This window comes from Gavialis gangeticus, unplaced genomic scaffold (assembly GCF_001723915.1).
Source record: "Gavialis gangeticus isolate Ggan-Ray unplaced genomic scaffold, GavGan_comp1, whole genome shotgun sequence".
Lineage (NCBI taxonomy): Eukaryota > Metazoa > Chordata > Crocodylia > Gavialidae > Gavialis > Gavialis gangeticus.
Genome location: NW_017729022.1, coordinates 85,397,584 through 85,417,992, shown reverse-complemented (window position 1 = coordinate 85,417,992; position 20,409 = coordinate 85,397,584). Strand labels below are relative to the sequence as shown.

The 20,409-nt window shown below is 40.1% G+C and overlaps 1 protein-coding gene across 4 annotated transcripts in view; it reads right to left on the bottom strand.

The window, feature by feature from the left end:
- Positions 1 to 20,409, bottom strand: part of CACNA1C (calcium voltage-gated channel subunit alpha1 C) — a 790,825-nt gene that overhangs the window by 560,718 nt on the left and 209,698 nt on the right. The gene's annotated exons all lie outside the window — the stretch shown is intronic.

Here is a 20,409-nt window from a genome sequence, read left to right as displayed (position 1 = left end):
GCCTGAATCCGAATTGAATATAGCCCGCTTCACACACCCCTGTTACAGAGTTCCTTAGCCAGGTCACCTTGGCTCTTCAAATAGCAGGCACATCTTAGTGCCCTGCTACAGGTAGATAGAGAGCATAAGCTTTTGTGAACTCAAACTCACTTCATCAGATGTTGTGAAATGACAAGTATGCAGTAGAGTGAGTGATTTGAATATAAAAGTTCAAAAGGGAGGAGGAAGAGGAAGGCAGGAGAAGCTGAGATGGACAGTAAACAAAAAAGAACCCATGGGAATAAAGAGGTCACAAAAGCATAATGGGATAAGAACAATGTAGCCTGTGGATGATTTCTTGTTCTGCAGTTCCCCATTCAAACTGTTTTTTTAAATTTTGCTGCCTGAGAACAGCAATCCTATAATCAGAGACAGAGCGCCTAAAGGAGGTTAAAGTGTTCTGCCACAGGCCTTTGTTTCTTTCTGTCAGATCAGTGTTCATTCTTTCTTACATGTTGAGATCACCCCATCTGTCCAGTACAGACAGCAGAGGAGCTCTGTACGCAGGTGACGGCATATATGAGGTCAACAGCGTTGTAGGAGAATGAAGCTTGGGTATTGTACTCATCATTCTGTCTGGTGATGAAGTGGTCTTTATTGATGTGAGGGCAAAGCAAGCATTTGGCCCCGCTGGAAGGTCTGGTGCCTTGGTGAGGATGGGAGTTAGTCTGGTGCTTGAAAAATGCCATTTGAGCCTGGGGGGGACTATCGGTAAGCCAACACAGGTTGTTCCCCCATAGCTACATTGAGAGAGTCATCCTTTTCCAGGAGGGATTAGAGGTCATTAATGATGTGTATAAGCTGTTCGAACTGTTCAAACTTGGGGGCTGTATGTAATAACCAGGGGGCTATATATGATAACCAGAGGGATCCTGTTGTCTTTGTTTCAGAGTAGGTACTGTAGCAAGTCTATGCTTGTCCTTTTGCAGAATCTGACAAAGTGAGCTCAGGTTCACAAAAGCTTCTGCTCTCAATATATCTTATTTATTTAATCTGTGAGGCACATATCTACACTGCCTTCAGTCCAACACAACTACCTACCTCTCTCTGCTGTATGTGGCACATTGTGCACTGACCAACAAACTGTGCTAGGCTAAGCAGTATTTATGGCTGTTGGTTTTATGTCAAGTTTGAACATAGAGAAAAAAAGTAACAAGTCAAAAAAAAGTGCCCCCTCATAACCTTCCAACACAGTGGGAAAAAAATCAGGAAAATGGGAGTTGACCAAAACATACTGTGGTTTCAGGTCTCATTTTAAAATTTCAAAAGTTTTTTTTGTCCACACTGAATACTGATACTTGTCATCCAAAGGTCCTGAGAGACCCGTTGATTTACCATCTACATAGAGAGTTGTGTCACTGAAATGCAGAGATTTAAGAAAAATTTAACAACTCAAATACAGTTCAGAGTATGAATCAGGAACGGTACAGAGTCTGACTTACTAGAGATAAATGAAAGGATGCAAAGACAGGTATCATTTAGGTCAGAGAGATGACAGAGGAGACAATACCAAGAATGTATACAGTTAGGACAAGTTCCTACGTTTAGATTTCTGCCTCAGTAGAGGAAGAGAGATGAGTAAATTTTAAAAAGATTTTTAAAATATATTTTTTTAACTTTTGCACAGCAAACCTGTGGACTTCACTTATCACAAGAAGAGGGTAACATGACAAATAGTATAGCTGAAAAACTTTATGATGAGGAATATCATCTGCAGCTATGCAAACTAAAAAGTATTAGTATTCAACATGCATAATTCAGGGATTTACAATAGCTCCATGCTTCAATTCACAAAGATCAAGCGTGCCTAGCTATGTACATCACAGGAATATTCTAGTTTCCTCTGCAGTATAAGATAATGGCCACTCCCAGAGGAAACATGCTGGACTAGACCAGCCAAGATTCCCAAAATGATATGGCAAGTCTAACCATACTTCCCTATGCTCTTTTTCAGAACTAACCAGAATGCTTCATTTATACACAAAGGACAAAGGTTGGCAAAATAACGGCAAGTGCAAACAGGCTACTGCAAATATCCTGGATGAATATGCGTTTTTCCCAAGCTGGATAAAAAATGTTCTAGAGGTAAGAAAGCTCTTTAGAAGAGGGAGGTGAAAGGAATAAAAAGTAATGTGACTGCATTACCCCAGAGCACCCAGTGGATTTCTAGAACACACATATGATATAGACAAGGTCCTGTGATTATCAGAGAGAAAAATTATGCTCTGGTCCACTCCTTACAGTGGTGTGCTATATATTCCAAACCCTGTCTGGAGGTGTTAATTTCTGAGTACACCAGGTGCATAATAGTTATGTGGAAAAGAGCTTCTAAACCTTATGCCAAAGCAGCAGCTTGTTACAGCTCTCATTTTGCTGCTTTTATTGTTATTTGTGGTCGCAAAAGCAAAGATGGTGAAATGGCACTGATAGGAGGTCCCTGTATGATTTAGATGCTCCAAGTGTTACAAGGCTGTATATAGAAAGACCGGTAGTTTACAAGAGCAGAAGGTCTCATATTGCCTTTAGCAGTTCTGATTTCCCAAACAGTTAACAAACAAATCCCATCTTTCATCTGTAGATTTAAATAATCAGTGCAAAGCCTTGAAGTTGCAAAAGTAAAATACGGATCAAAATTATGAGTGAAAAAAATCCTGACCAGTTCCATTCCAGCCCACAAATTCAAAATGACCAGGGAGTACATAATTCCCAGAGAATCCATCCCAGGCTTTGCTTTTAGTCCACTACACACACACAAAAAGAACATCGAGAATTTAATCAGCACCGTATGGATATCTGTACAATAGAGAAATAATCAATAATGTTCATCAATAATCATTATCAAGTCTCAGTACTTTGACAGAAGAAGGGCATGGCAACAAACTAGCACTGACCCTCATCTTGACTGACCATCCATTCTGAGGTTTCATTTTAATAAAATGACTTCACTTTGTTCTTTAATTAAAAAGATCTTATGTGAGAGCATGTACAAGAAAACAACCCCAAAACCTAGGACTACAGCATGTGGAATACATTTCAATCACTCCCAGCACATGATGCAATTTTGTCACTCATTGTGAGGGGATGATTTTTGAATCTGAAACAGTTCACATACCCAGGGCTTAAAAGCCTAATTCTCCTCGCTACATCAAACATCAAAAACAAAGTGGGAGCTAGACTCTAGCACTTGAGACAATGATAAAAGAGGTCACATTCTAAAATATTTCATCGTTTAGCAGAGGAGGAAGGAGGAAGACAGTGTTACAAAGATGCAAGAGTACAAATACAGCAATGGTCAGGAAACCAAGATAGCCACCTACCATGATAGCCTAATTCAATGGGAGCCAACCACTTTGGCAAGCATGCCATAAGTTAGCCCCACACTCTCTCCAAGTGCACTTTGATCCCTTTCATCTACCTGATCTGCTGCTCTGCTTTCGGCTTTCTACCCCATGCTCCCTGCCTGATCTGCTGCTCTGTTTTCTGTTCCTTCCCCTATCTGCAGCTGTGCTCCTTGCCCCACACCTCTGATCTGCCACATGCTACACACAGAGACTGCCAATCTAATTAGTTGGCTACTAAATGTGTATGTTGCACCATTGCTCCCTGTTGAACTAAGTCAGAATTTTCATGTGCATCTGGTTACTAACACCTGACAAAGATTTTCCTTAGCTTAGGTAGGATGTACTAGGGAATAATAGGTGTTTTTCATGCAGGACAGCCAGAGGTAGAGAGTTCTGTCTCTGCTGATACCATAAAGTCCTGAATGGCCATAAAGAAAAAAAAGAGTCTACGTGGTGAAAGAGACACTGGAGCATTTGCTAAACTATCACCAATGGTTGTTATTGGAGGCAGGTATAATATGAAGCTAGAAAATGGGGACAAGAATAAAGAGAAGGAAATAACTACAAGAAAACTGGCAGAAGAATGTGTATGTGGAGAAATAATACCAGTTTCACAGTGGGGTTTGATGCCTAATTCTCAGCTTTTCTAGTATTTGTAGAAAAAAGCTCTTGGACCAGCACAAAATAACTGTAGTAACAGGCTCCTACTTGATTTTTTAAAATTCATTTTGGGTTAATTAAAAATGATTTTTTTTTCTCTTACCTAAAAGAAAAGAAAGCAAACAATTCACTTTGGGTCAAGTGAAATGTTTCATGTAGGTGTTGGCCTTTTTACCCTTTAACAAATAATTTTTAGCTAATTAGTCTAAAACATTTTTGGAACAAGACGTTCAACTATTTTGTTTTGAAGTCAATTTTTCTATATTTTTTCAGTTGTAACTACTAAATTTAGCTAAAACTCACAAATACAAGTGTTCTAAAATTACATTTTTTTGTCAAATAAACTGCATTGCCAACATTTCACCCAGCTCTACATGTACTGCCTTTACTAATGATGACCCCTTACATTCAATTCTATTTTATTTCATCTGTACTACCTGCTATGTAGGTCAGTGTATTTAAATATTTCCATATCAGGCCTTCAACTCAGTCCATATGTGCAGTTCTTTGGTCCTCTCTCTCCACTATGTCACCCAGAATCAAGGGTCTACATGGAAGAACAAATATGAGAATATGATGTAGCTCTGGATGCAGCCAAAAGATAGACTGTAGAAACTAGTGTCTGTGGTTTACAGTTTTACATTGATTATTTACTCAATGAAACCAAACAGCTATAAATGCTATTAAATATCTGAGAGGTAAGGATGTATTAGGGTTATATCTTGTATTGAACCAACTATGTAGTTGGGATAAAATCAGACAAGCTTTTTAATGCCTGACATTCTTTGTCAGGTCTTGCATTCTTGTGTGTCTTGCATTCGAAAGCTTGTCTTTCTTTCTCTCAACTACACAGTTTGTCCAATTCTAATAATATAAAAGCCTAAGTCTGTCTGTCTGTCTGTCCATAACGCTTTATTCGCATTCTGTTGGCTGACGGAAACAGCCAATCAGAGTGCTCCAAGCATGGGGGAGCGCTGCCATGATTCCAAACCCATGCCAAGGACTGGATAGAGGCATCCTGCTCCCTGCAAGAGCCAGAACAGCGGCAGCACGGGACATTAGGTGGAGGCACTCCATCACACGCCCCTTCCCCCCGCCCCACCCTGTCATTCTTGACAGACAATTGGCTAGTAAAATATATTAGCCTATGAAACCCTTGACTCTCTCAGTTTCTGGACTATCACAGCTACAACATCACTCTTAAGCTACCATTAAGTATCTGATAATGGTTGGTGTAAATGGTGAGGTTTTGCCAAAAATGGCAACTACCTAAGGTGAAAATCAAAATTACTGTGGAAGTAACTGCACTGACTTGATTGTTATGGGATTTTCAGATTTTGCACGAAAAAAGATTTACCTTAAATGAAAAAAAAAGTTGTTTCAGCTTATATTTTAGTAGATCTTGATAACAATATTTCTTTTCTAAAAATTACCAAAATATCAAATTATATCTAAAATGTATTTGGGAAAATTTTTCAATGATAGGTTTTTCCTGCTCTGAAAAAAAATCAGTACACCTTTTAAATTATTTCTTTTGGATTTAGAAAATGATTGGAATTTGGATTTTACAAATGATTGAAATGATTGGAAAATATATATTTTTCCATGGCTTTTTTATTTTTTTAATCACCTGAAAATGAGAGAAAAAAGCCAAAATGGGAAGGGGGGAAAGCACTTTTTCAGTCCCTTACAATTTTTTTTCCACAGGACAAAGATGAAAAATGTAACAAGAATTACTCAAAGTATTGCCATGTTGCCATCATCTACCTTGGGCTATTTATAAAAAATTCCAATGGCAAAACAGGGGGAACCTCCCTGCCTCCCCTCTACATACATACATACAAAAGAAACTCTCTCTCTCCTTTGATTTTTTCCGCCCCCCCCGCCATTTTCTAGTAGCAAGAGAGAGGAAAGTAAAATGTAAGACAAATGGAAAGACAAATTAAAAAGCTTTCCCTTCATTTTAAAGTAGGAAATAAAATTAACATTTCAATTTAAACCAGAAGAAAAATGTTTTATAGTCAGAATTTTGAAAATATTACATTTGAAATGCCTTTTTAGGAAAACAGTTCCTATTTTTCAACTACTTCTACACATAAATAATCTAATTTTCCATAATGGAAAAAGACTCAGAGTTGAGATTACTTCTTGTTGCTCTCAGAGCTGTCACAGACTTCCTGTGTGTCTTTTGCCAACCTCGTTAATCTCTCTCTATCACAATTCCTCATCCATAAAATTAGGATAATACTATTGACTTGCCTGACAGGTGTATTATGAGGATATATTTGTTAAAGTTAGTTAAGTACTCTGAGAATCACAGATGCATTTGTTTTGCAGTCAAATGCTATTTTGATGCGTGCAAAAGACAGAAGCAAAACCATTGCCATGGGAAGAAGAAAGATCCTAGTCTCTTCGTACCATGAATTTTAAAAAGTGACTGTCTAAAATTAGGCTTCCTAAATCAATTGCTAAGCCTCTGAAAAAAAAGAGGTTTCATTTTCAAAAGTGTTGTGTTTAAAAATAAGCCAGTCAGGTAGATGCCAGTGTGGATTTAGAATGCTGGCTTTAGGCACCCTTTTCTGAAAATTTGGACCAAAAGTTCATTTTAATTATGTTAGTTATATTTGACATTAACAGCATTTCCCAAATATTCACCTAATGCCAGAAATGCATAGGCAGATGAATATTCAAAAACATGCAACTGTAGACTTTTTTATTAGACCTACATGGAGTGAGTCAGAAATGTCATCTTCACCAAGACTCATTGCACTGCACCTTGCCCTCAATGGCTGTTGAGAGATCAGGGATACAACTGGGGTATTTCTCATCAAATAGAGTAAACCCTGTAGGTTGATATCAGATTTTGTGTGGTCAGAGAATCAGTTCTTGTGCATCAGTTACAGCCATCACTTTTCTATTGTGATCCAATTCCTATCCAGGAAGTTAACTAGAAACATCTTTCACCTGCCAGTTTCTATGGTACTAAGGATCCAAAATCCTATTTGCAACTAGAAGCAAAGGGTATAGAGAAGTATATATGAAGGTGGGACTCCAGCTTAATTATAGTAGAAGGAAAGGCTTTTTGTTTTTTTCTGCTTAGTGGCCTTACTACAAGGAAACGTCCCTTGGACGCGGACCAGAGATTCCAAACATTCCAGCACCAGCCTGAGTTTGTTCTTCCTTCAATGTGCTAGAGGGGTGATGGGGGAAGGGGGTGGGTTCCACAAAGACTGCCATATAGTAAGTGACATTAAAAGAATGTGCAATGTAAACAATATGAGAAGGATAATTAGCATAACACACCCCAAATATAACACATACCCTACTTTTGGAAGACCACAAAAGGGAAAAAAAAAATCTTATGATTACAGATGGCTACCAGAGGTCTAGGGTCTTCAGGGCTGGGGGCTGTGCATCCGGGGCTGCATGCTAGGAATGGGGGCATGCACCAGGACCTGATCCAGCATGCCAGTACCAAAGCTGCAGCAGGGCTAATCTGGTATGCCAGGACTGGAGCTGTATTTTGGGTCTGGCCCTGTACACTGGCTCTGGGGCCACACACCAAGTCTGGGACTGCACTGGCTTTGGAGCCACTGCTGGGTATGAGGCCATGTACACCCTCCTGTTCTGGCATGTGGTACGGAGGGGGACCCCCCCACAGTTTTAGAAATTTGGCAGGAGGGGGGCTTCCAGAGCTACACCATTGCCCCGTACTCCCTAATTTCTGGATCAATAGGGAGTCCTTTTCCTCACATATAATGAACACACCAATGTTCCCCATTTGATTCTGGGGGGGGGAAGGTGTGGATTATATGTGAGAAAATAGAGAAAATGCTAACATGGGGAATGTGATTGTGCTATTTTAGCTTTTTTACTTCAAAATAGCACAACCGTGTTAATATTGTAAAAATGTGAATCACGCCTCAGACAGACTTGTAAGAGAGGAACTTCTGAGGAAATGGGATACCATATCGAACTGGAGAGAGGGAGAACTCAGAGCACATTCATAGTTTTTGAGTACATAAAGAAGTTTCTGTCTATAACATTTTTTTCCTCCCTTGATTATTTTTCCATTGAAATTTCTTACTTCCCCATTTTGTTGCCTAGAAAAGAAGAAGAGTGAAATCAAAGGAAATAGGAAAAGAAAGAGGAAGATAGAGTTGAGTCTAAGATAAACATAATGCTCATATGATTGTGAGATGTGTGCATATAGCTGACAGCAAAATCTAGATCTAAATTTTTGAAAACTTTTTTGGTAATACTGTCCCAAGTCCCATTTCCAAATAAAGAGAAGAAGTGTTAGAAAGCTCAGGGTTTAGATTTACTGCCTAATTACAAAAGTGAAACACCAGAGACATGTATCAGATACAACCTACAGTAATGCCAACTTCTGAAAACTTTTATTTGAGCTTGTGGGTCAAAATTACTAATTGAGTCAGTGAGTTCTTTGGGCAGACAGTCTGTCCTCCAACTGCCATCAGTTTTCTTTTTGGGAAACCTCTAGGAGTGGAAGAGTCCCATGAAGGAATGGCATTGGTATAGTTAGTTTCTACCTCTCCCTTCCTGAGAAACTGCAACAGGAAAAGAACAGCTATTTTGTACATCATAAGGTCTTGTCACACAGGACACTTAGCATGTGTCCCCTCTGTCTCCCCTGGACACTGATCCCAGCACTGCGTACCACAGCTTGCACATCCACCTGCAAGGACATGTAACCCCCATGCCCATAGTCCATACTGGGGAAGCTTGGTCTCTGACACTGGTGGTGGGCAAAGGGACATGTAAGCAGTAGAATCCAGAAGAGGGTACCACTCCTGCCTCTGGATCAGCTCCTGCCACTGGATCTAGGGCAAGCTAGTTCAAGACTGCTGCATTGCCAGGGCTGGGACTAACAATCAGCTGATTGTCACTTGTAGCCCTGGCACTGCCTGCTCCAGAGCTGGTTCAAGACCTCAGAGCAGTGCTGGGGTTGGGACTGACAATCAGTGAGCTGTACTCACATTATCTCTGTGAAACAGTCTGATGACAGCTGAACAGAGACAGAGTCTTTGTTGCCTCTTTATAATGATTGGGCTGATTAGAAAAGTTTGGCTAAAAAGGAAGACTTACAGTACACAGATCAGGAAATGCATTTTCAATTCATGACCAAATTCAAATTTTTTTTTAACACCACGGTCATCATCAACTAACTCAAGTAAATTTAAGTGAACACTGATTCAAAATGATGGTTTTCCAAATCAAACACAAGATGTTTGAATTGGCAGCATGAGACCCAATCACACCTGATTGAACGTGTGGCACCAGGCTAAGTAGTAAGTCCACTACCAACATTAATTCCAGTCAATAGACTTCTTAGCAATCTGAGGAAATTCTATAGAGGACAAACTACTAGATTATACTGAAGACTGAAGCGGTTTAGGAGAGATCTTCCATTCAAGACTTCTGGTTGATTTGAAAAAATTAGTTCACCTAATAATTAAGTCAGTTTAGACTTTTCAGGATGGCTCCAACAATCTGAATATCATCTAAGGAGGCTGACATAACCAAATGGAGTAGAAGAGTCCTTTAGTTGTAGCAAGTTAAGTTTCCTGTTAAGATGGACTTGGATTAAAACCCTAATTTGGTCACTCTTGTACTTTGAGAAACATCTCAGAAATTTGTGACTCAGACCCAGTTCTAGCTGCTGGAGGAAGTGTTTAAAAACTCAAGCACATAGAGTGAATTCATTAAATTTTCAAACTTGTTTTGGGGAAAAGAGTGCATTGAGGGACAGAGTGAAAAACCAGGAAGGAAGGACAATAGTATAAATAAAGAATTGTATGATCTTTTCCTGTTCTGAACATTTCTTACATTCTTACACTTTCTGCTAGTCAACAACCATTGCATGTATGTCAAAGCCAATTCTAAGAGACCATACCTCTCAAGAAGCAGATGTCAGCTTACGTTATATCCTTTACGTGGCATCTTGGCAGTACTGCATATGGATCATGTATGGGATTATAAATCCAAAGATGTATTGGGGGCAAGACCATCCCTAGCTTAAGTGGAAGTCTCTGAGCAAGTGACAATCTCACTACAGTGGAAAAAGTGGCCCAAAATGACATTTCTGAGGTTTACAAGCATTCATTATTTAAAATGATTTGAAATGAAAATCTTCTGTCCAAAATTGCTCATGTGAGGGCCCCTCTACAGATACAGGCAAAGGTGCAGTGGTATCTAATATATGATCCACACAATTGTGCCTCCTACCATGTCACACATGCATGACAGGAGGCGTGACTGAAGGATTGCACATTAGATCCCATTGTGCCTTATTACCAGTTCAGGAAGAGCCCAAACCTGGGCCCCTCCTGCACCAGCAAGCAGCAAGTTTCCACAGGAGGGAGACCCCTCAGCTGAGGGGGCTCCTAGCCACAAGGGCACCCCATGAACCCCTGAAGCTTCTGGATCACAGATGCTGCAGTCTCCCAAACTTGGAGGAGCATGAAAGCCCCAGGGCCGGGAAACTCATTTGTTTGCATTTTTTAAAAACACGTTTTTCAGGGGATTCTAGCCAAGATGGTCTCACTGTCATCTTTCAGTATGGCAAAGTTTTCCACCTATCACCAAGTGGAAGGAAACTGCAAGATCCCCGTTTTCTTCTGAAACCTTAAAAAAGTTAGGAAAAAATGGACCCAATCTCCCCCACATAACATTACCACCAACTTCAACAAGATTAGGTGCAAGTTCAGCAAGACCAACATTATATATTTTCGGATATAACCAGTGAAGGTTACACCGGTCAAAATATATTCTTGTGTCCACAACCTAAGTTTAGGATCCATGTAAGTATCACCCTAATTTCAAGATTAGTACCATATACTCTGAATTATAAAAACCTGGATGTTTCAAAAATAAAACAGGTCCCCAGTATTTGCTGACTTGAATGAGTGCACTTGTATAGTGGTTCTGCTCCTCTGCGCTTTCTCTCCTCTGCAGCTTTTGACCTTATATACAGGCCTTGGATGATGAGTATCTGCAGTACTATTGTGATTACAGAGATTGGCGACCACTCAATCAGAGCACTGATGAGGAGCGGAAATGTTGAAAGGGCGGAGAAAAGAAAAAGCACTTTACAAATTTCCCAGCTGATGCACTGGACAGGTAGGCAAGTAGCCCGGAAAGGTTATGGCAGAGCCATCAGCATGAATACAAAACAGAGAGTTTACTTCAAAAGAGAAAAAGAGAAAGTGGTGCAGTCATATTGCTCTACCCAGGAAATTACACTGACACTGTAGCTTCAAAAGGTGCACTGGAGTCCCTTGTTGGCATCCCACACTTTCATTCATTAATCTTCTTAATGTATTGAAGAAACTTTAGAATCAGAAAATATGCAGTGAGTTCTGTCATTCCTTTGACCTATTTTTCAGACTTTATTAAATTCTTCAGTTGTTCAAACTCATACACATATATGCACATAGTTAAACTTCTTCAAACTTTCTGATGGTATAGAAAAGGTCACCTTGTGAGGAAGGTAAAATGATCTCCCTTGTCCAGAAGGCTGAGAAATAAAACAAAATGGTAATACTTTATTTTCACTAGCACATAAAATTGAAGATTTTTATCATCAGGAGAAGATGAGAGAAAACATGCACAAGATCAAAATCCTGATAGTGTTGCATGTAACCTAAAACCCAAAGATAATTACTGCAAGAAAATTAGAGAAAAGAGGGTCTAAAGAAAACCTTTCACCATCCCAAAGCCACTCTTGCTTCTATATCCATATACACCCTGTCCTGCATACACATGCTCATTCCATCTTACCCAAGCAAAACAACCACCCTGCCACATAGCTACTCTCGTACACATACACAAATGCTATGTTTCCAAAATATATGCATACATTATGCACAGGCTGTCAGTCTGTCACTATGCCTCAGCCACTGCAATAGATAAAAGACAGGGACATGTTCCCTTAATCCTCCAGCTATCAGACCAAAGTCTAGCAAACTGAATAAAATTATTAACTTGTTGAACCAAGGGAATGTTATAGTATGTGCATAATGGAGCAGCTCACAAAATGCTACGACCCCTCTCCTTCCTGAATGACTGTAGTCTGATGAGTGCCGGACCATTGATAATATTGACACCTTTCATCCCCTCCATTAGAATTAAATTACCCTGACTCCCAATACTGTGAAAATGACGTAATTGCCCACCCCTACATGAGATTTAAAGCAGCAGGTTCCTTTTACTGATTTCAATGTTGCTATTACAAAGTACAAGGGTGTTTCAGAAACTAATGGCAATTTTGAAATTAAATAATTGTGTGCACAATGCTCATTTACTGGACCACACCACTTTTCTACATGGTTGTACACACTGGGTAGATTCAACAGTGCTGCCAGTGTTCCCTGCTGTGCTATAGCTTCCCACTGTCACAAACATACAGCGTGGGCAGCCATTTTGCCGTTAGTTTCTGAAATACTCTGGTATTAGAATAATTAGTAACAAAAGCTATCCATTGCAGATTATCTCACTCCCAACTGCTGCATTAGAGAGAGACCTGGCAGGGCTCTCTGAAACTAAGAAGAAGCAACAGCATGCAAGTGTGCTGCCTACAAAGAGCCCAAGCCTGCCCTTTTAATTGTACCTATGCAAACACTACAGGTTTTGGCTCAATAGCAAGAAATTGGGCAATAAAAAAAATGTGTCAGCATCAGTCCGGCACCAGGACAGGTATTTTAAAAAATCACTAAATACCAGAACTGTTAAAACTAAAGTGCCATTTGCCCAGAGGAATACAATGTTGAGAAATATGATGTTTATAAGCAGAACAATCAAGCATTGCAATTGTTAGCGTTATCCCTTCTTTGTCAACTATAGATCAAGTAGAGCAAAGAGTTATCATCCTGAGCTATTTGTGTTTCATGTAATAATGCCTTAATGATTCAATTAGCATTGATTCTTCAGCTGCAACAATATTTTCTGACTGATCTAGTAATTTAGCTCTCACTGTTGATTGATACAATTCCTACGAGTAATAAAGCACTTTGAAAGAAATTTGTTTAATAATTCACAAATCATTTTAAGAAGATTTCTATTGTCTCTACCACTAGCAATCCCTAAGATTTCTGAAAAGTGTAATATCCACTTAATGGTGTGGCATTTGTAATGGTAGCTGTTCCTCTTAAGAAACCTCTTTTTCCTACTGGCATTCATTTAACTGCCTCCTCTCAGATTACTTACAATTTTTGCTAAAGAAAGAGAAGAAAAATAACAAGTAAAAACATTGGTGTGGCCATTCATTAAGAAGCTGACATGGATAACCCCCATCAAAACAATATAGGTAGCCTGCACTGAGCTAGTAGCTTGCTAAAGCCTGCTTTGGAATCTCAGCAAAAGCAGTCAAGCAAGATATGGGGAAAATGTCTTAATTATAAAGTGTAATTAGACAATACAATAGACCGCTCTCGTGGAAGCTTAGTACTGTCATTAGTAGTAATCAAAAACAGATGCAAGGGCAAACAACATAAGGAAGTGTCCTATAAAATACAGCAGATCACATGAGATGATCTAGGGCACTCTTGTAACCTATCAATGGTTGAAGACCATTATTTGATGCCATTTCAGCAGTATTGTGGCACAAAATTTAAATACCAACCTGTATATAATGAATTGGATTTCACAATGTGGTAATTGAGGGAAAAAAATTAAGTGGAAAACTTAAATGAACTATGGTTTTGAAGTGTGTGTGTGTCTATGAGCGTGCACATGCACACACCTGCACATGCCCGCATGGGTATGCCTATGTGACACACTCGATTATAATGCTCTGGGCAAAGAAGCCAGTAAAATTAGAACTCATTGGGATATATGCACTTGCCTGCTACTTTTATTCCTCTGGAAAGAAAGGACAGTTTCATGTTTAAAGCGCAGTACTAGGAGACTTTGAGTTTACGGCTCCATCTCCAGCACTGCCAAGATTCACTATGTAACCTTGCGCTACATATTTTTGACCTAAATTTGTAGGAAACTGCATTAGTTACATGCAGAAAATCTGACAGGAATTTGCACACAGGCCTATTAAAACAAGTGTCTAAGTACCCTGCATAGTAGTCTTCTCATGATTTGAGGTTGAAACTCAGAACCTTAATCTCTTGGTGCCTTAATCTTTTGGTTTCCTTCTGCATGAAAAGGAGATGATTATTCCTACCTAATGGCACCTCATATACATGTTGTGAGGCTTCATCAATTCATGCAGTATTCATAAAACATTTTGAAATCCTCTAATAGATTATACTACAGCAATGCAAATTATTATTTAATGATGGAAAATTGAAACTTGGAATTGAAACTTGCTCTGAGAGAACAAAGATTTAGTTTGGCAAACTGATATCATCCCCTCAAACATGCTTTCAGCATAAAAAAAACAAAGGCAGCTAAGATATGTCTAACTATGGGCACGTGTAGACAAAACGGAGGCCCTAAATTGAAGCAGTGGGTTTTAAAAAACACCACTTCAATTTAGGGCTGATTAAACCCCCATGTTGTACACACACCCCACTGACTTACCTGCCTCTCCAGCGGGGAGGGGAGGGTGAGCTGCCAGCGGGCAGAACAGTCCCTGGGCTGCAGCAAAGGGACAGGACTGGTGTTCTCCTCTGCGGCAGCGGCAGCCCCACCCCAGGCGGCACCTGCCTGCAGGCACCTGGCTTCAGCAGTCCTGGGGGGCACCACAGCCTTGGAGGGAAGCACTGGGCCCTCACGCAGCTCAGGCAGGCAGGCAGGCGTGGTGGGGGGAAAAAGATCAGGCTTGCCGCTTTTCTTGGGCGAAGCCTGCTTTCCCAGGCTGCTGCCAGGCTGCCCGCTCTGCAGCTGTAGGGCAGCAAACTAAAACTCCTCAAAGGAGCTTTAGTTTGCTGCAGCCCAAGTCATTTAAGGCACATTACACTGCTGAATTTCCTACAGTGGCTGGAATTAACGCGCAATACGCCGCCGTGGTGTGTAAACACTAATGCCATTAAAGTAGTGCAAAAGCATTTAGCCCACTTTAAAGTGTCGTGCACACATGCCTCTTGTTTCATCTATACATGGCCAACAATGCTACAGAAAATATGTTACCATAAGGTTCTCAGCAGCAGCAGCTCTGTTAAAAAGAAGAAAAAGCATATATAAAATAACACTATCAAAAAGAGGGGGAAAACCCACACAGCATAGAATCCCTTAGAGATATACACTTTTCTTTCTCCCCTCCATGTAACCAAAAGCTCTGGAGAGGAATTCACAAGTAGAATTAGGCCTTTCCCCCCTTTTCTTTTAAATGGTAGTGTTAATACACTTAAGTCACTTAATAGAAAACTCTCTAGGGCAGGCCACTGCATTATGAACAGGAGGCGACACAAAGGATTGGCTGTTACACACTGAGTGCATCTACACACACATATTAATGCACTTGAATCAACTCTATATTCAAGCTGGGCACAGGTCTGCATATGCACCTGGGATCACAGCACATTGAGCCAGGGTGGCTGGCAGGCATTTGAGGGATGGGGGAGTCAGTCTGCCAGCCTGGGACTGCTTCCCCCCAGCTCAGTGTGCTGCAGAGGGGCTGGCTGGGGCATAAGAGTGCTTCACTGCGGGGCTAGCTGACTGGCAACCCTATGAACTGAAGCACCTTCCTTCCCTAGCCAGCCAGGGCAGCATCTACATGTGCACTGCTGAGGAGTTTTTTTTAATATAAGTATTTACAAGTACTATTCTGCTGCAAACTAGGTTAGTCTACTCCAGCCTAATAGGAGTGCATGTGTAGATGGGAGATGTTTATTGAGCAGCTACTTAGTCTACTGTGCAGTAAATATCTCATGTAGACTCACCCACTTGATTTCATACATTTTTCAAGTTCTTGTAAAGTGCAGAATAATATAATAAATACTAAAACTCTTTTCCTCAGCCAGTTTTTATACCTGTTTTTCCCCACCTCATATGGCAATTACACTCTTAATTGGATTAAATCTTGCCCGACTCAAATATATCCCATTCACAGTTCAGAACCTTCCAAGGCTTCCTCAGCACCCTTCCCCATCTAGCTTGCAAACATTCAGAGCCATGCCTATCCCAAGCTTTCTTAGCTTTTGACTGAGACCCAACCTTTGTGCTGACTTAACATTCCCACACAGCTCAAATTAATCCCTTCCACAGCTGAATCCTTTCCCATTAAATACCTCCACTCAGAAATATCCCCTCTTCTACTGGCTGGGCAGGGCCTATTAGTGCCCCTTTACTTCAGAATCCCTTGCTGACAAGCTGGGGGTACTCCATGGATTAGAGTAACTCCAACCGTACATGGAGTGCATCTACACATGCAATTAATTTGAAGCAATAAACTCCAGAAAAGTTTGAGCCAGAGTAAACTATTCCTGGGTGTAGTGTCTACATGTGCACCCAGGACACCAGCAACTTGAGCTGGGGCAAAGCAGTTTACACCAGGACTGCTCTGCCCCAGGCAGCAATGTCAGATGGTGGAAGGGCTGGCAGGGGCACAAGGGTGCTGAAAGTGCAGAACTGTGTGGCCAGGCAGTAGGCAGGAGCCTGGCCTCCTGCTGGCTCAGATGACTGGGCACAATTTACACCCACAGTCAGTGCCTATACATGTATTTCACTGCAGTTAGTTACTCCACTGTAAGATTGCGCAGTACTATCCTATGGCCATGTTAATTAATTTACTGCAGCCTAATACCATTGCATGTGTAGATAGTGATGCTTTACTCTGCAGCTAATTAGCCAACTCAGGAATATAGTGCATGTATAGATGCAGCCAAGGAGTCTCAAAGATAGCAGGCAGTATTGCATGCTAAAATGCACCAGCCACACCATACAGTGGTAATATTATTTGTGGGACTTGGAGGAGGCAAAGGCCATAGTCATGTTCTAATTTGCCTTTTGAACAACAACAAGAGTTTACTCTCCATCCTTGTCAATCTACTGCAGCAACTTTTGTTATAATGCTAAATTCACCTTTAAAAAAAAAAAAGAAGAACCCCCCTTCTTAATCTCATTTTATATCATGTTATTTCTGGAATATTCTTATAAAAATGACAAACATGGAAATCTATTAAATGTGAACATTATACTGTAATGTTTTAAAGGTGAAGTGAAACAGGACACTAAACATATTCCCACAGGTATGTTACTATCTCATTATCCATTAGGGGAATCACAATACTGGACTGCATGAACCATTAGTCTAATGGGGCATGTCCGTTCCTAGTTTCTTTGCAAAATAAATTTAGTAGGCTAGTATGCTCCTTTCTTTGACTCTTTCCTTTTATTAAAATTATGCAAGTCACTAAATCTCTAGTACTATCTTTCCTTTACTCTTATGGGTATCAAAATCTCGAGAATCATGAAGACCTGCCAAGAAACAAATGGAGACACATAACGTATATCTGTATATGAGGCTTAATATACTCAGTAATATGATGTAAAGATTTTGAATATATTTTATATTCTGAATATACTGTCAGGTATAGTCCTAAGGCTCTGATGAGTTGAATATGCCCCACAATGTCACAGAAATGTAATTTCTCTTGATTTGAAATAAAGTTCTCAAAGGGTGCATCTACAGAGACACTTCACTGTGCAGTAGAGCAAATTAATGCACATTAGGTGTCACCATTTACATGTACAAACCCTTACTGCACAGCAATTTTCTCTACTTGGCAGTTAATTTGCTAATTACTGTAATTACTGCATAGTAAGGCATGTGGAAGCAAATTTACTCCCAGTCAACTGGGCAGCAAGGTGTGGGAGGTTGTTCCCTGCCCCTGGAAGCTGCCTGCTGCCATGGCAGACTCCACCACTAGAGCCCAGGTGGGGATAAATATAACCTAATATTTGTCAGCTCTGACATGAACTCCTCCTAGACTATTCTAGTTGAAAATTATGCCGTACGTTTTTAGAAAGGTAACATTCTCCTGAATAGTGGATCAAAGATGCAGTATAGCCAGTGACCTATAACATTCAGATTCGAATACCACATTGACTACTCTGTTGAGGACAGTGAGTGGTTAGACACCAAGGAACAACAACGAGACATAGGACAGTATACTGATGGAGGGCTGTGCACTAATGTAAACTGTATATCGAAGTGCTGAAGAATTAAGGTCAGGAAGTAAAGGTCACATTGCAGGTATTGGGTAGTGAGGATGAGGACCTGGCAAAGAAGCATTGTAAATAAATTTGAGACCTATTTTTGAAAACTTTGTTTGCCCTACCTGACATCATTGTAGATCTCACTTGTTGCACCATGTATGTCATTAGATTTAAGACTTTTTGATGCAGTAACTCTCTTTTTTTATGCTTCTATAGTCTCTAGAACATTTTGTATGCCACTCATTTATAAACAGTAAATTATTCTATTCAGAGCCGAAGATTTTCTTGAACATACTATAGGTTACAAAGCATTTGGGAATCCTCCAGGATGAAAGGCACTGCCAAATGTAAATCAGCATGATGAGTCATATAAAAGACACTTTTTCCCTCCTGAATTTACAGGAAGTTCTTATACTTGGCCTACAGCATCAATGTCAAGAGTTACCAATTATCTCTATACATGTAATATTGAAGCAAATGTAATTTTATATGCATTTGTCTGATGGATAAAATAAATTAACACGATGCACTAATTTCTAAAATGTAATTTATTCACCTTAAACACAACTTTTCCTTCGCAGAGTAACTCCATGAGCCACAAATGGCTTTCTAATAAAAGGGATCCTTGCTGCTCTTAATTTTCGGTGGTCCAGTTGTGGTGATCCCTGAATGTGGGGAGTTTATGGTGCAATGGCCCTGAAAACAATAAAAATGTTGCTTGCGACCTGAACCTTCCCTCTTTACATTTCCAAGGGCCTTTCAAATTCATATGATCAGCTGTTCACTTCATTAGGGCTACTTATGGAGTAAATTATGAAACTCAAGTTATGGAAGCAGAATAGTGTCCTGAAAGTGTACAAAGTTAACTTCCCATTACCTGTACTCTTACAGGTGCAAGTCTTCAGTGAGCACTGCGCTTTGAAATACAGACCTAGATGGAATCCTTGAATTTGAAACTGCCTTGCTCAATATACTACTCTATGGCATATGGCTATAGACAAAAGTAACTTTTAACCCCTTTAATATTCAGTAACACACATCCACACAATTGTTATATATGTTTTACTTGTTATATCTGCAGGCTCCTGTAGAGATACAAATCAGCGAAATCACAGTAACTTTAACCCTGAATGAAACACTTGCACACAGTTTTGCCATGCTTATATTGCAGACAGAATACTTCCATCAGGACAGCTTATATCCAGTATCATTTTATATTGTTACAATTGTTATATCTGTACTGTATCAAAATTAATTGGATTATATATGGTGTCAAACAAGAAATGTATTAAAATTGAAATAAAGTTCATAACCACCTGTATGCAGCAGCAAACTTAAATGTAAAATGTGCAAAACAGTCTATGCCCACTAAAAGCTCATCCTGTTTCATAATCTGAAATGAAACGTTAGTTTCTGGAGTCTCACCAGTCATTTGCTGTCAATACAAAATTGTGAAACTCATTGGCAAAATGAATCTCATTTCCCTCTAGTGCTGGCCCACAGAGAAGACAACCACCTGCTACTGCTACTTGTTCAGTGACAAAAGGTCGGTGAGGCAGTTCTAAAAGGGTCTAAACCTGTTGAGAACCCATGTTGGTGACAATAAGATTCCACATAAGTAATTAGATTGAAGAGGAATTGCACCATGTAAAAAAATCTAGGAAATTACACAAGTCCTACAACCTAAGTTTAAGCACTTGAAAATCAGGGTATGTCAGAATCAATTGTGTTCTGTATTACCTATACATTATGATTTGAGTTGGTTGGGAATATTGTTTGAAATGATGATTTACTGAAACTGAAACTTTCTGTGCAAATGTGCCAATTCTGTGTAAGCTTTAGTTGGGGATATCCATGTCTGATCAAAATGAAAGACAGACAGATAACAGCCAGTAGCTCAGTGGTTAGGACTTCCATCTAGGATGTGGTTCAAATGGTTGTTTTGCCATTTTCCCCATATTCCTGTGCCAGAGTATTGGCTGTTTCAGGATATGACTCTTTCTTTCTTCATCTTCTTCTTTTCTATTAAGAAGTTTAAAAGGCTTTAAGTCTATCCTGACATGGAACAGGTCAGTGGCAACATGTAGGGGGTGCATGTGCACCCCCTGAGAGTGCTGGTGCACCCCCTGTCAGGCCGCGTTCCCTGTTTAGGTGATGGGCAGGGGAGCAGGCATGAATGCCTGTGAGCACTGGCTGGGAAGCGGGGCCGCCAGCAAAAGTGGTCGGGCTGCTTCCA